This window comes from Trichosurus vulpecula, chromosome 5, assembly GCF_011100635.1.
Source record: "Trichosurus vulpecula isolate mTriVul1 chromosome 5, mTriVul1.pri, whole genome shotgun sequence".
In the NCBI taxonomy this organism is placed as follows: domain Eukaryota; kingdom Metazoa; phylum Chordata; class Mammalia; order Diprotodontia; family Phalangeridae; genus Trichosurus; species Trichosurus vulpecula.
Genome location: NC_050577.1, coordinates 224,325,792 through 224,338,243, shown reverse-complemented (window position 1 = coordinate 224,338,243; position 12,452 = coordinate 224,325,792). Strand labels below are relative to the sequence as shown.

The following is a 12,452-nucleotide window of genomic DNA, read 5'->3' as shown; positions in this document are numbered from 1 at the left end:
ACTTGTTTCTTCCTCTTGTTCCTTATAGAGAAGTAATAAAATGAGCATTCCCATTGATTTGGAACAGGATATATCAAAGGATTGCCCTATGACTCCTTCTCCTATCTCTGTGCCTCCGTAGATCAAAATATCCATCCTCCACTCCCTGTTGCAGAGATGTGTTGGAGTCAGTCCTTTTGAGCCCCAGAAAGCTGACTGTTAAATGTTTCACACTACAAATCAGAGCTTGATTTATTACTTTGTTGATTGTCTAGACTTAAGAAAATGATGGAGAAAATATTAATAATGCAGATTCAACTTAAAAGCGAGATGTACATTATCAGAAAGTCAATTGTTAAATATTTAACAGCATATCCCTGCTATATGTACTTTCTTCTATTAGAATGTAAGCTTTTGTCTCTCCTGTGTTTTCATCCTCAGTGATCAGAACAGCACTTGAAACATCCACAGTACATAATGAATGCATTTTCATCCATCCATTCATTCATCCATTTATTCGTCCTTTCATTCCTCAGGTTTTCCTTAAACACTTTACCTATCTCTCTTTTCCCCTTAAAGACTCTACTTTGCATTAAACTTATTTGTGTCCATGTTGTCCCCTCCTTAGTAGAATATAAGATATTCAAGGGTAAAGAATAATGTTATTTTTAACTTTGTTAAACCAGCATTATGTTTTATGCCTAATAAGTATAAGTTTGTCAGAGTTGAATATAGCTTTTGTTAGTTTTCTAATTTTTTTTTTTAGTTTTGGCTGCCTAACTGGGCTTTGTTTTCATGCAAATTTTTACTGTTTTATCCACACCGGGATTGTAAATGTGAACACAGGAGCTGTTCAAGTTTAATTTCTTGCCTAGTGATTGCTTGCCAAGTTTCACCTGCACTGTTATCTCTTTCAATTAGAATTGCAGTAAGGTTTTGTCTCTTAGTTTCATTCCTGTTCCATATTCATAAGATAGCCTAGTTTGGGAGCCACTTAAGTGAAGAGTAAAACTTACCTGAGATTATAAATTCATATAATAAGACACTCCTTAATTCTTACTAAAGGATTTCTGTATGAGGGGGCAAGTGGAGAGAAGTATTGGTGATTTCTGTGGTTGTACATTTTACTCCACGAAAAAAGAAAGCCTAACCTGGGAGGACTAGAAGTGGATTGAGGAAGAGGAAAGCTAAATTCTGTAGCTCTAAGTAGAACTCTCCTGGTAGCTGAATCTATGTGTAACTAGAGCTATCCTATGGAGCATGCTCAGTTGCCATTTCTGATTCTTTTCAACCACTGGGAAATTTTGAGGTCCTTCTTCTATCTATATATGATTCATTGTGTAGGGGCTTGCACATTGAGATGACAAAAAGTTTTCTTGTTAGATGGAGGAACTGGAAAAGCAGTGACTTTGCCCTCAAAGAACTCTTTTTTTCTATGAATCATGTCAAGGCTGTTTCAAGCCACCTCCCAAATCGGGATAGTGACAGTGGGAGCTTGCTCTATTCTCTACCTGGACCTCCATGTGGTTATAAGCACATGGCATATTGCCTTAGAAATTCTGAGCTTCTAAGCCTAGGACTGGATTGTCAGGTTTTTTGTTTGTTTGTTTTGCTTTTTTCTATAATGATCTTAAACACATATCTATCTTGAAATCAAAGCGCTGTTAGGAAAAACAAAAATAAAATGTTCCTGAGAATTTGAGAGTTCTGGAGGTCCTGGATCCCAAAGAGTGGAGCTAGTTCTCCTGGGTCCTATTCACTTTTACCTATGTACTACTTTGTTTAGCAATCTTATCAGCTCCTGTAACAGCAAGAACCCTGGCACATCCAGGATGGCCTGCTAGCACAGGTTCTTTGATCTGCTTTTAAAGGAAAGATAGCTTTTAAAGGGGTTAACAATCTTACTTTAATTACATTCACTAGTTCAGAGAAAGTCAGCATCCTGAATGTGGAGAAAATACAAGCAGAGAAATTAGCACAAAGGCTAACAGACAGGGCTCTAATCTGTCTGAACAAGGGAATACAACCACCTATATACAGCACTCAGCAGGAGGAACATCAACAACATCTGAGTAGTGCAGAAGTCTCTTAACAAATGGCTTTTCAGAATCCCATCCAAGAAATCAAAAGATCCTTCTCATAAGCGAACCTCCAAAGCAAAATACCTCCTCAGGGTATATATACCCTTTTGACTAATAGGCTCAGAGACAGAAGGCATCACAATCCTTGTGACTCAGTGCCTAATTACCAAAAGGTATGGAAGCCTTCCTACAAGCAAGCCTCCCCTTAAGCAAGCTCCTCCTTAGGCAAGTTCCTCCCTCAATGGACTCTACGTGACTCAAGATATATCACAGCTGTGAGCTGGGCCAGAGCTCAAAGAAGAAAGCCTATTAATGGTCAGAGAAGATCTTCTTATTCCATTAACATTACAGTTCCCATGGATTCAATTATTATCTCTATGTAGTTAATACCCAACTTTCTATATACAACTTTGTAAACAGTTTTCTTGACTTCAATTTCTATATCACCAACTGCCTTTAGGACATCTTGAATTACATGTCCCAAAGTATCTCAAATTGAAAATGTCCCAAACAAAACTCATTGTCTCCCCCAACCAATTGTTCCCTCTTTCCAACTTTACTATTACTTTTGAGGGCACCAATATCCTCTCAGTCACCCAGGCATATGACCTCAGTATCATCCTCAACTCCTTTCTTACATTCACTCCACATATCCAATCTACCATCAAATCGTTTTGTTTCTACCTTTACAACATAAGTCCCCCTCTCTTAACTCACACAGACACCACTTTAGTACAGGCCCTTTCATTTGGATTATTATGATTGCCTTTTGGTTGGTCTTTCTTCTCCAACTTTCTCCTCCAATTTTCTCCTTACTCCAATATAACTTCCACTTAGTTGCCAAAATGATTTTCCTAAAACACAGGTCTCATTATACCACCTCCCTGCTCAATAAACTCCAGTGGCTCCTTCAAGATTGTACATAAACTTCTCTGCCATTTAAAGCTCTTCACAACCTGTTGCAATCTTCTTGCACTTTACACCCCTCCTCCAAGTCCCAAATCCATCTACTTAGTGTTGCTTGAACATGATTTTCCATCTCCTGACTCCATGACTTTATACTGGAAATATTTTACGTTTGTAATGTCTTGCTTCTTCAGCTCTACTTGCTTCCCTGGCTTCCTTCAATATTTAGCTTTTATCCCACCTTCTACAAGAGACCTTTCATGCCTTCCCTTTCTCCATCTCTTCTCTTTTCCCCAGCTGATAGTGACTTCCCCTAGAGATTATTTTCCAATTATTCTGCATTAGAAATGTGAGCTCTTCTAAGAAAAGGATAGTGTTTTGTGTTCCTAGGCATAACACAGTGCCTGGAATATAATAAGCACTTAAAATGCTTGTTAATTAGCTTAGTGCCTGGTAGACCAACTGGTGGTAGGAGAAGGTTCTTCATTGAAGAAGATGCTCACCAATAAAAGGATTGACTCAAGTCTGGACATTTTAGCACAGAAAACATTACTGAGAGTTGTTTGGACACTGCACACCCAAAGCAGAAAGTTCAATGCTTAATGAGTAATTCCACAAACTGCTATATGTTATAATAAGGTTTAATTACCAGCCTCCAAGCAGATTGCAACAGTAGTTATAAGTTATTACCAAATCCTGTTTTAAGTTTGCTTTCATCAGATAGGGACTTGTAAACGTTCTGTGTTTAGCATTCTTCTTGTGTGTAGGAAATAAATAACTGTCCCATACCTGATTCATATTATACTTTGAGTAGCATTGTAACTCCTCATTTTGGGGAAAAAAATCAACATTATGCAAAACCTAATCTCGAAGCAATTTCCCCCTTAGGGAACTATGACAAGGGTTTAGTAAAATGAAAAGTGTGAAAAAAGGGCGCCCAAACCTTCTCATTAAAGGCCAGACTCTCACAGGTCTAACTTCATTCCAAAGTATGTACAAAAGTGCAGAATAGAGAGTGGACACACACCTTAAACCCTTGTGAGTCCTTCAGTGATTCTTTAATGTTACATAAAATCAACAAAGATTGAATTTGGTTTTTTTCTGGTACATCTGTGTTTTAAGACTTTTTTCTTGTGAAATTCAATTCAGTCCAAAGCAGAGGTATATTAATCATGCCATAAATTCTATATTTTAGAGATGAGATAGGGATAAACTAGTGAGAAAATGCCTGTGATGGAGATGGGTGGAAGGGGAAGAAAAGAAAAGGAAAATTTTATTATAATTTGAGAGCCAAGGAAGACACTTTCTGTATCATAGTCTATCTCTCTTATTTAGTAGATGAAGAAACTAAAACCTATATGGGTTTATTAATTTGTTCAAGGCCTCATAACTAGTAAGTAGCGATAGGAGGATTTGAACCCAAGTCCTCTGATTCCAGATCTAGTGGTCTTTTTCCACATTACCATCTCTGCCCTAAGATGCTGCGGATACAGTAATGGACAAAGAACGGCTTGCTGCTACTAATTGCTTGAAATCTACTTGTTATTTATAAGCTAATTTGTATATGTGGACATGGAATAGATATTCTTTTGGGGAGTGGTAGCATTTTAATGATCATTATTTCTGATTCTCTAGAATGAAGAAAATAGTAACCTTTTTAGGAGAATATTGTGAAGGCTAATAAGGTACATAATAGAGTTGAAGGGGACATCAAAAGTCATTTAGTTTAATCCCATACATTATCAAGCAGCATCTGCTCAAACCCTAGCAAGATCTCATTGTATCATGTTGGTTTTTTTGTCCAATTCTAAATAGAGACATTTTCCTCCAGATAATGAATTGATATCGGCCTTTTTGAAATTTCCACACATTAGTCCTAATTTTATCTTCTGTAGTCATATATAATAGGTTTGATCTACTTCTGCAAACTTTTCAAAAATACTTATAAACAGTGATTAAGTTTCATCCACTGAGAAAATGAAGTGCCTTTGGGGTAGGAACTGTTACATTATCTAGTACAGAGCCAGTCATATAGTTAGCACTTCATATATCCTTGTTGAATGACCCATTGGTTGATTATGGCTCCATCTAGGAACCATTATACAATTTCATATTTAGATGACAGCTAGTGTAGTTCAATCTCCTATTAAAGCAAGCATCTAGTAAAATATCACCGATGGTAGAAATTTAGACTTTTCTTGAAGACCTTCACTGAATGAGGAACTAATTCCCTCCTGAAGAAGCCCATTTCATTTCTGTCCTTCTCTGATTGTTAAGAATTCCATCTTTGTATTGAGCAAAAAATTTCCCCACTGCAACTTTCAACCATTGGTCATACTTTTGTCTTCCAGTTTCAGACAGAAAAATTCAAATGTGTCATCTACCCTGGATAGCCCTGTAAAGATCTCAAGACAGTAATCATACCCTTCATGTTTTTTCTTCTCTGGGCTATAAATCTCCATTTCCTCCAGCTGGCCTTCCCATGGCATGGATTGAGGTCATCTCACCATCCTGGCCACCCTCTTCCAGCTGTGTTCCAGATTGAAAATTTCCCTATCTATAGCTTGTCAAGTACTTGAGTAGAAAATCTTTAGTTTAAAGCCTTCTAATTCCTCCAATGTGGAATTTATCTATTAGGCTTTTAGGTAGGAAATCTTAACTTGCCAGTGGTGGTTTTTCCTAGAAATTGACTATTTTTATTAGTATTTATGACTGTGGGTTAATGATAAACAGTGGAATATGATGTTCCATACTGTAATTGAGGGGTTCTTATGGTCTTTTAGTGTCATGGACACTTTTGGCAGACTAGTGAAGCCTTTTAACCCATTCTAAGCATAATGTTTTAAATGTATACAATAAAACAATAGGATCATAAAAGAAATACAGTAATCTACTTATTTCTCTCTTTGTTTCTTTCATTATCTCTTTCTCTCTATCCCTGTCTCTCTGTCTCTTTCTGTTTTTCATCTCTCTCTGTCTGCCTCTCTATGCTCCCTACACAGCTGCCAAAAAGATTTTGTTATACATATGTACATGCATGCATGTATATACATATTAATACATGTATAAATATTTGTATGGTTTGTGCACATATGCATATATACATATACACAGCCATATATACACAGATATGTGTATATATATATATATATGAAATATGCACACATATACATGGGTGTGTGTGTGTATGTGTTTGTGTGTGTGTGTGTGTACACACTTTACAAGTTTATTCAAGGGGCCCAGATTGAGGTTCCCTTCAAATGTGAACTTTGAGAAATCTTTAATAGTGTGTTTATCAGTTTTCCAAGAAAGGAAATAATCTAATATTGAGAATATTTTGTTAATTGCTGCACCATCAGTATTCTGTGAAAGAGAATGATCCATAAATCCTTGCTTCCATTTTACCCTGAAGAATCTTTATATGGCTGCCTTTGAAAGGACTATTTAAATATGTTTTAGATAATTAAGTATATTTACTATTATATAGCCCAAACTACTTAATATTTCATTATAAAATGTTAATGTTCTGTAATAAGTTGTAGCTTTCTTTTGTAGGAGAATATTGCATAGTTCTGAATAGCTTTCAAGTATAAAAATGGTTCAACATATGGAAAGACTCAGTTAAAAGTACATTGAAATGTATCATCAAAATACTTTATTTCAGAAACAAACACTAATGTTGCCAACTTTTTAATTGCAAATATGTTGGGTACAGAGGCAGAGCCAAGATGGTGGAATACAAGCAGAAACCCAGCTGAACTCTATCAACATTCTCCTCTAAACAATTTTAAAATAATATTTCAAATGAAATTTTGGAGCAGCAAAGAGAGCAACACATTTTCCATCCTAAGACAAATTAAGAAATCAACAGAGAGGGCTGTGACACTAGGGTGGAAGCCTCCTTGGAGTACAGCATCAACTCCAATGCTTAGCCTTAGAGGCTGCCATGATAACAGTAGCAGCAGCTTTAAGAGCTCTCAGTCCAGAGATGGTAAGGAAATTGGACAATTGGTCAGAAAGAGATTGCTGGGGTCCCTTTGCTGGCACTGGGTGCAGATGTTACTGTTAAGTGACTATTCTCCATAAAAGTTCTGGGTCACAGTTCCAGGATAAAAGGAGTGCTTATGACTGGTCACAAAAGCAATTCCAGGGCCAAGAGGAGTTCTAGTTCTTGTGGCCGCAGGGGAGCAGTATTCTTCTTGGGAAAAGATGAGAACAGTGACCACACCTTTGCCTAAATTACAACACCTTAGAAGCACCCAAAACTTGAAGACCCCCAGAATTACCTCTGAAAACAGCAGCACAAAAAGCCTGAAGCTTGGCACATTGTCTTCCTACCCCAAGGTGAGTAGATACTAACTTTAACATAAAGTTCAAAGTCAAGAAATATGCTGGAAAAATAAACAAAGAACTTGATCATAAAAATCTACTACAGTGGCAGGGAAGACCAAGTCATAAACTCAGAAGAAGACAACAATGTGTAAGCAGGTATAAACAAAGCCTCAAAGAAAAATACTTGTGGGACTCAAATGCAACAGGAATTCTTAGAAGAGTTAAGCAAAGAGCTAAGAGTGTTAGAGAAAAGTCTGGAAAAAGAAATAAGAGGGATGTAACACAATAATGAAAAGGAATTAACAGCTTGGTAAAAAGAGGAATAAAAATATTGAAGAAAATAACACCCTGAAAAACAAAATGCAGAAACACTAGGGAAGGTAGAATTTTTGAAAGATGAAAGAAAGAAAGAGTTTTGGAGGAAGTTCATTTTGAAGACAATTTAAAATCTAGTGACTGCTGCCTTCAGGATGTTCAGAGCATATAGATATCTTTCCTGTTAGAAACTTAGTCTAGTTACAGCATGCATAGAGAAGTAAATCTATTGAGCAAAAATAGCTTAATAGATACTGGTATTCCACAAAGGCCTATTTGGATGCCTAAGTTATTGATGGCTATGCCAACAAAGCAGACTCTGTGTAAGAGCCTAGACCTGCTATGCTGTAAAGTTTCAAGAACAGTGCTTGAACCAAACTGGCTCTGCTTTCTAAGGACCAGCCAGGCTAAATCTAGAGTTGCTCACCAGAAGGAGGTTGGATGCTCAGTGAAGGATCTTTTGGCCATAGTAATGCATAAAACAAAGGAAAATGCAAAATGGCTCCTAGTACTCTGACTCACTTCTTCTTCTTCAGTGATAGTGAGAGAGTAGAGTAAATGGATTCAAAGTGTGCTAAGAATCACATCGTTTTTAGACTGTCTATAAACTTTAATTTGACTGTTAGTGGACTAAGTGTGAAGGCCTTGTCCAGTGGAAATTTAGTGGGAAATACCACTGAAGGAACTGAATCCCACAATTTTGGCACTATTGCTATTTAAACAAAGCCAGAAAAAAAAGAAGAAACTACCAAGGATTTGGTAGAGTGGGCTTTATTGTGAAATGTGACTTTTGAGGATGTAAAAAAACTAAAGATCGTAAATCAAACTGAGATACAAACTCACATTTTCTAACCCCACATTCAATACTCTTTCCATTACGCTGTAGTCATCTTCATTAACTAACAGTCACCTAATATTTTTGGCACTACATGATTGACAATAGCTATTTGTTGCTTGGTGAACATGCATTTCAATAGAGATTTTGTCTTTTTAGATAAAAAAAATTAATAGAAATAAAAGTAAATATTGGATTACTGCAAAAAAAAATAGGCCTTGCTGCCAAAGAAAAGGCACAAAAATTCACCGAAGAAAAGAATTCTGTAAAAAGCAGAATTGGCCAAATGAAAAAAAAAGATATACTAAAACTCACTGAAGAAAGTGATTCCTTAAAAATTAGAAAAATGGACAAGCAGAAGCTAATGCCTCCACGAAACATCAAGAAATAATTAAAGTCAAAAGAATGCAAAAAAATGCGAGAAAATATAACATCTCATTGGAAAAACAACTAATCTGAAAAATATATCTAAGAGAGATAATTTGAGAATTATTGGACTACCTAAAAGCCATGACCAAAAAAGAACCTACAAGAAATTAAGACTGTTCTGATATCTTAGATCCAGAGAGTAAAATAGAAATTGAAAGCATTCACAGACCACCACCTGGAAGAGAGATCTCAGAATGAAAACTCCCAAGAATATTATAGCCAAATTCCAGAGCTACCTGGTCATGGAGAAAATATTGAAAACATCCAGAGAGGAACATTCAATTATTGTGGAGCCACACTTCAGATCACACAAAATTTAGCAGGTTTCACCTAAAGGAATGAAGGACTTGGAATATGAAATTCTGGAAGCAAAGGAGCTAGCATTACAACAAAGAATAACCTACTCAAGAAAACTGAGTATAAGCCTTCAGAGGAATAATGGATATTTAATTAAATAGAGAACTTTAAAGCATTCCTCATAAGCAGAGAGCTGAATAGAAAATTTTACATTCAAACAGAAGACTCAAGAGAAGTATAAAAAAGTAAACATGGAGGAGTAATTATAAGGGATTCAACAAATTTAAGCCATTTACATTCCTGTCTATGAAGATGATAATGTAATTCCTAATAACTTTGTCATTTTTAGGGCACTTAGGAGTCTCCATGGACAGAACATGTGGGTGTTAGTCAATTATGTTGGAATAATCTTCAAAAAATGAAAATATGAGAAAGAGGAATGCATTGGGAGAGGAGGAAAGGGAGAGGTAGAATGGAGAAAATTTGGAAGATTTTCTCACATAAAAGGGGTATAAGGAAGAGCTTTTACAATGGAAGAGAAAATGGGAGGGGAGTGGTTGGCAATGTTTGAACCTCACTCTCATAAGAATTGGTTCAATGAGGGAAGAATATGTGAACACACACAAACATACACACACATACACACACACTCAGGTGTCTATAGAAATCTATCTTACCCAGTAGTGAAATAGGACGGTAAAGGGATATGTAAAAGAGTTGGGGAGGGTGATAAAATGGAGGACAGATTAATGGAGGTAGTGGTTAGGAGCAAAATAAACTATTCAGGGATGATGGGAAGAGAGAGAGAGAGAGAGAGAGAGAGAGAGAGAGAGAGAGAGAGAGAGAGAGAACAAGAAATAAAAGAACATGAGATGGAGGGAAATCCACAGGTAGTAATCATAACTATGAATGTTAATAGGATAAGCTCATCCATAAAAAAGAAGCAGATAGCAGAATGGATTAGAATGGATTAGTAATCCAACAATATGTTCTTTACAAGAGATACACTTGAAACAGAAAGACACACAGAATTTAAATAAAGGGCTAGAAGAGAATCTAATATGTTTCAGCTGAAGTAAAAAGGTAGGGGTAGTAATCACAATCTCAGACAAAGCATAAACCAAAGTAGACCTAATTAAAAGAGGTAATTAGGGAAACTACATTTTGCTTAAAGGTATCATAGAAAATGCAGTAATAACAAATAATTTTGCAGCAGGTTTCTCTGATAAAGGCTTCTTTCTCAAATATATATGGAACTATGTCAAATTTATCAAAATAAGAGTTATTCTCTAATTGATAAATGGTAAAAATGAGGAAACAGATTTTGAAAGGTTAAATTTTTTGTATCATTTTTTTTTTGATAGAACTATAGAATACTATAGTTGTAAAGGGTCTTTAAAAATCTTCAAGAATGAAAGTACAGTATTTCACAATAGAAAGCTGTCCTTGAGTAAGTATGACCTAAGTTCAAGATCTGCTCTGATACATATAAACTATATAAGCTGTGTGTTACTGCGCAAATTATTTTGCCTGCTGGTAGTGTCCCAGCCAACTCTCTAAAACTAAGGTATAGAACCTGTACTAATCTACTAATTTTCTCCTTGGGAATTCACCACACTAATGAAATGACAGGCCCATGTCAAAATAAAAAAGGAAGGAATAATCAAATCAAAGTCTTTCAACTTACAAATCTGGCCTCAGACGCTTAACTAGCTGTGTGGCCCCAGTCAGGTCATTTATTCTTTGTCTATTTCTTCATCTGTAAAACGGGGATAATTAAAGCACCTACCTCCCAGGATTGCTTGTGAGGATAAAATGAGACAATATTTGTAAAGTATTTGCAAGCCTTAAAGTACTAGATAAGTGAAAGAGAACTAGGGTTTGGGCCTCCTAATTTTTAGTCGAGTATCAGTTATCATGAAATGGTGCTCCAAATCAATTAATCTTTAACTAGCGCATTTTTCTAAGCACTTAAAATATTGACTCTCATCATGTGACCCAGTAACTCAGACATACCAGAAACCGTAATGTGCCTCTATATTTATCCTGAGTACATAAAACATCAAAGACTCCAAGGTCATCCACTTCATCCAGGGACTGGTTGTCTCAACTTTTGTCCTGTCACTGGACTTCAATGACTCTGGAAGAGAGGGTGAAGCTTTGTGCAGCTCTACCTCACTTAAATCGAATTCATGTGTATGTCAAGACATTACCTGCGATGTCATTGGTCCTCTTTGAAAATGATATTTGAACAACAAGGATGGTTAGTGCTGTTTAATAGAGAAAAAAAAACCGATGTACACCGAGAAGCCACCAAAAAGGGCTTGGGGCTTAATGAACCAATAGAGGTAAAGGTAGATGTATTCTGTGAAAAAAGATGTCAGTTTTTTAAAAGAAACTTTGAGGATACAGTAGAATTATAAAACCATTGTGAACTGCAGTTAGCTATATTTCTTAAGGTAAACTGGAGAGAAGAGTTCAGAATTTTAAATCCCGAAAGTGGCACTGGACTGTGAAATTGAGGAGGAAAGTTTCCAGCAGCACAGAAAAAGGACAAAGCAGTAGTGATGGCATATTATCTTTACTCAGGTGCATTCCAGAGAGCATAAAGTTGGAAAATAGATCTAGGTATATAATAATGTCTGATGTCTGTGAAGAATGATTTTCTTTTATGAACTCAACTTATGAAAAAATTAATTTTGCCAAATTCTCTCTCTCTCTCTCTCTCTCTCTCTCTCTCTCTCTCTCTCTCTTTCTCTTTGTGTGTGTGTGTGTGTGTGTGTGTGTGTGTGTTTGTATGTGTGCACTATAGAAATATCACACTACAAACCAGCAGCAGTGGCATCTTAGTATATGAGCGGGGGAATAAGTGACAATGAACATGGCTGTAAAGAGTAGAAGAATATCCCCCATCACTCCCCCAAGTAGAGAAATTCCATTTAAAATAACTGTAAAATATGTGGGAATCTATCTACCAAGACAACCCCCCTTCCTTTTCTTTCCCCTTTCTCCTTTCTTCTCCTACTTCCCTATAGGGTATGATATATTTCTTTTTTTAATTAATTAATTAATTTTTAGTTTACAACATTCAGTTCCACATGCTTTGAGTTTTAAACTTTCTTTCCTCCTCTCCTCCCCCCTCCCCAAGATGGCATGAAATCTGATATAGGCTCTATATATACATTTATATTAAACATATTTTCACTTTAGTAATGTTGTAGAGAAGAATTATAACCAATGGAATGAACCACAAGAAAGAAGAAACAAAACAAAACAAA

General features: G+C 36.2%; 1 long non-coding RNA gene across 3 annotated transcripts in view; it reads right to left on the bottom strand.

The window, feature by feature from the left end:
* Positions 1 to 11,004, bottom strand: part of LOC118850577 — a 115,768-nt gene extending 104,764 nt beyond the window's left edge. For 2 of the 3 annotated variants that reach the window (XR_005010482.1, XR_005010481.1), the window contains exon 1: positions 10,862 to 10,955. This is a non-coding gene — a long non-coding RNA (uncharacterized LOC118850577). The other variant, XR_005010483.1, reaches the window with a different exon arrangement.
* Positions 11,005 to 12,452: the final 1,448 nt, after the last annotated feature.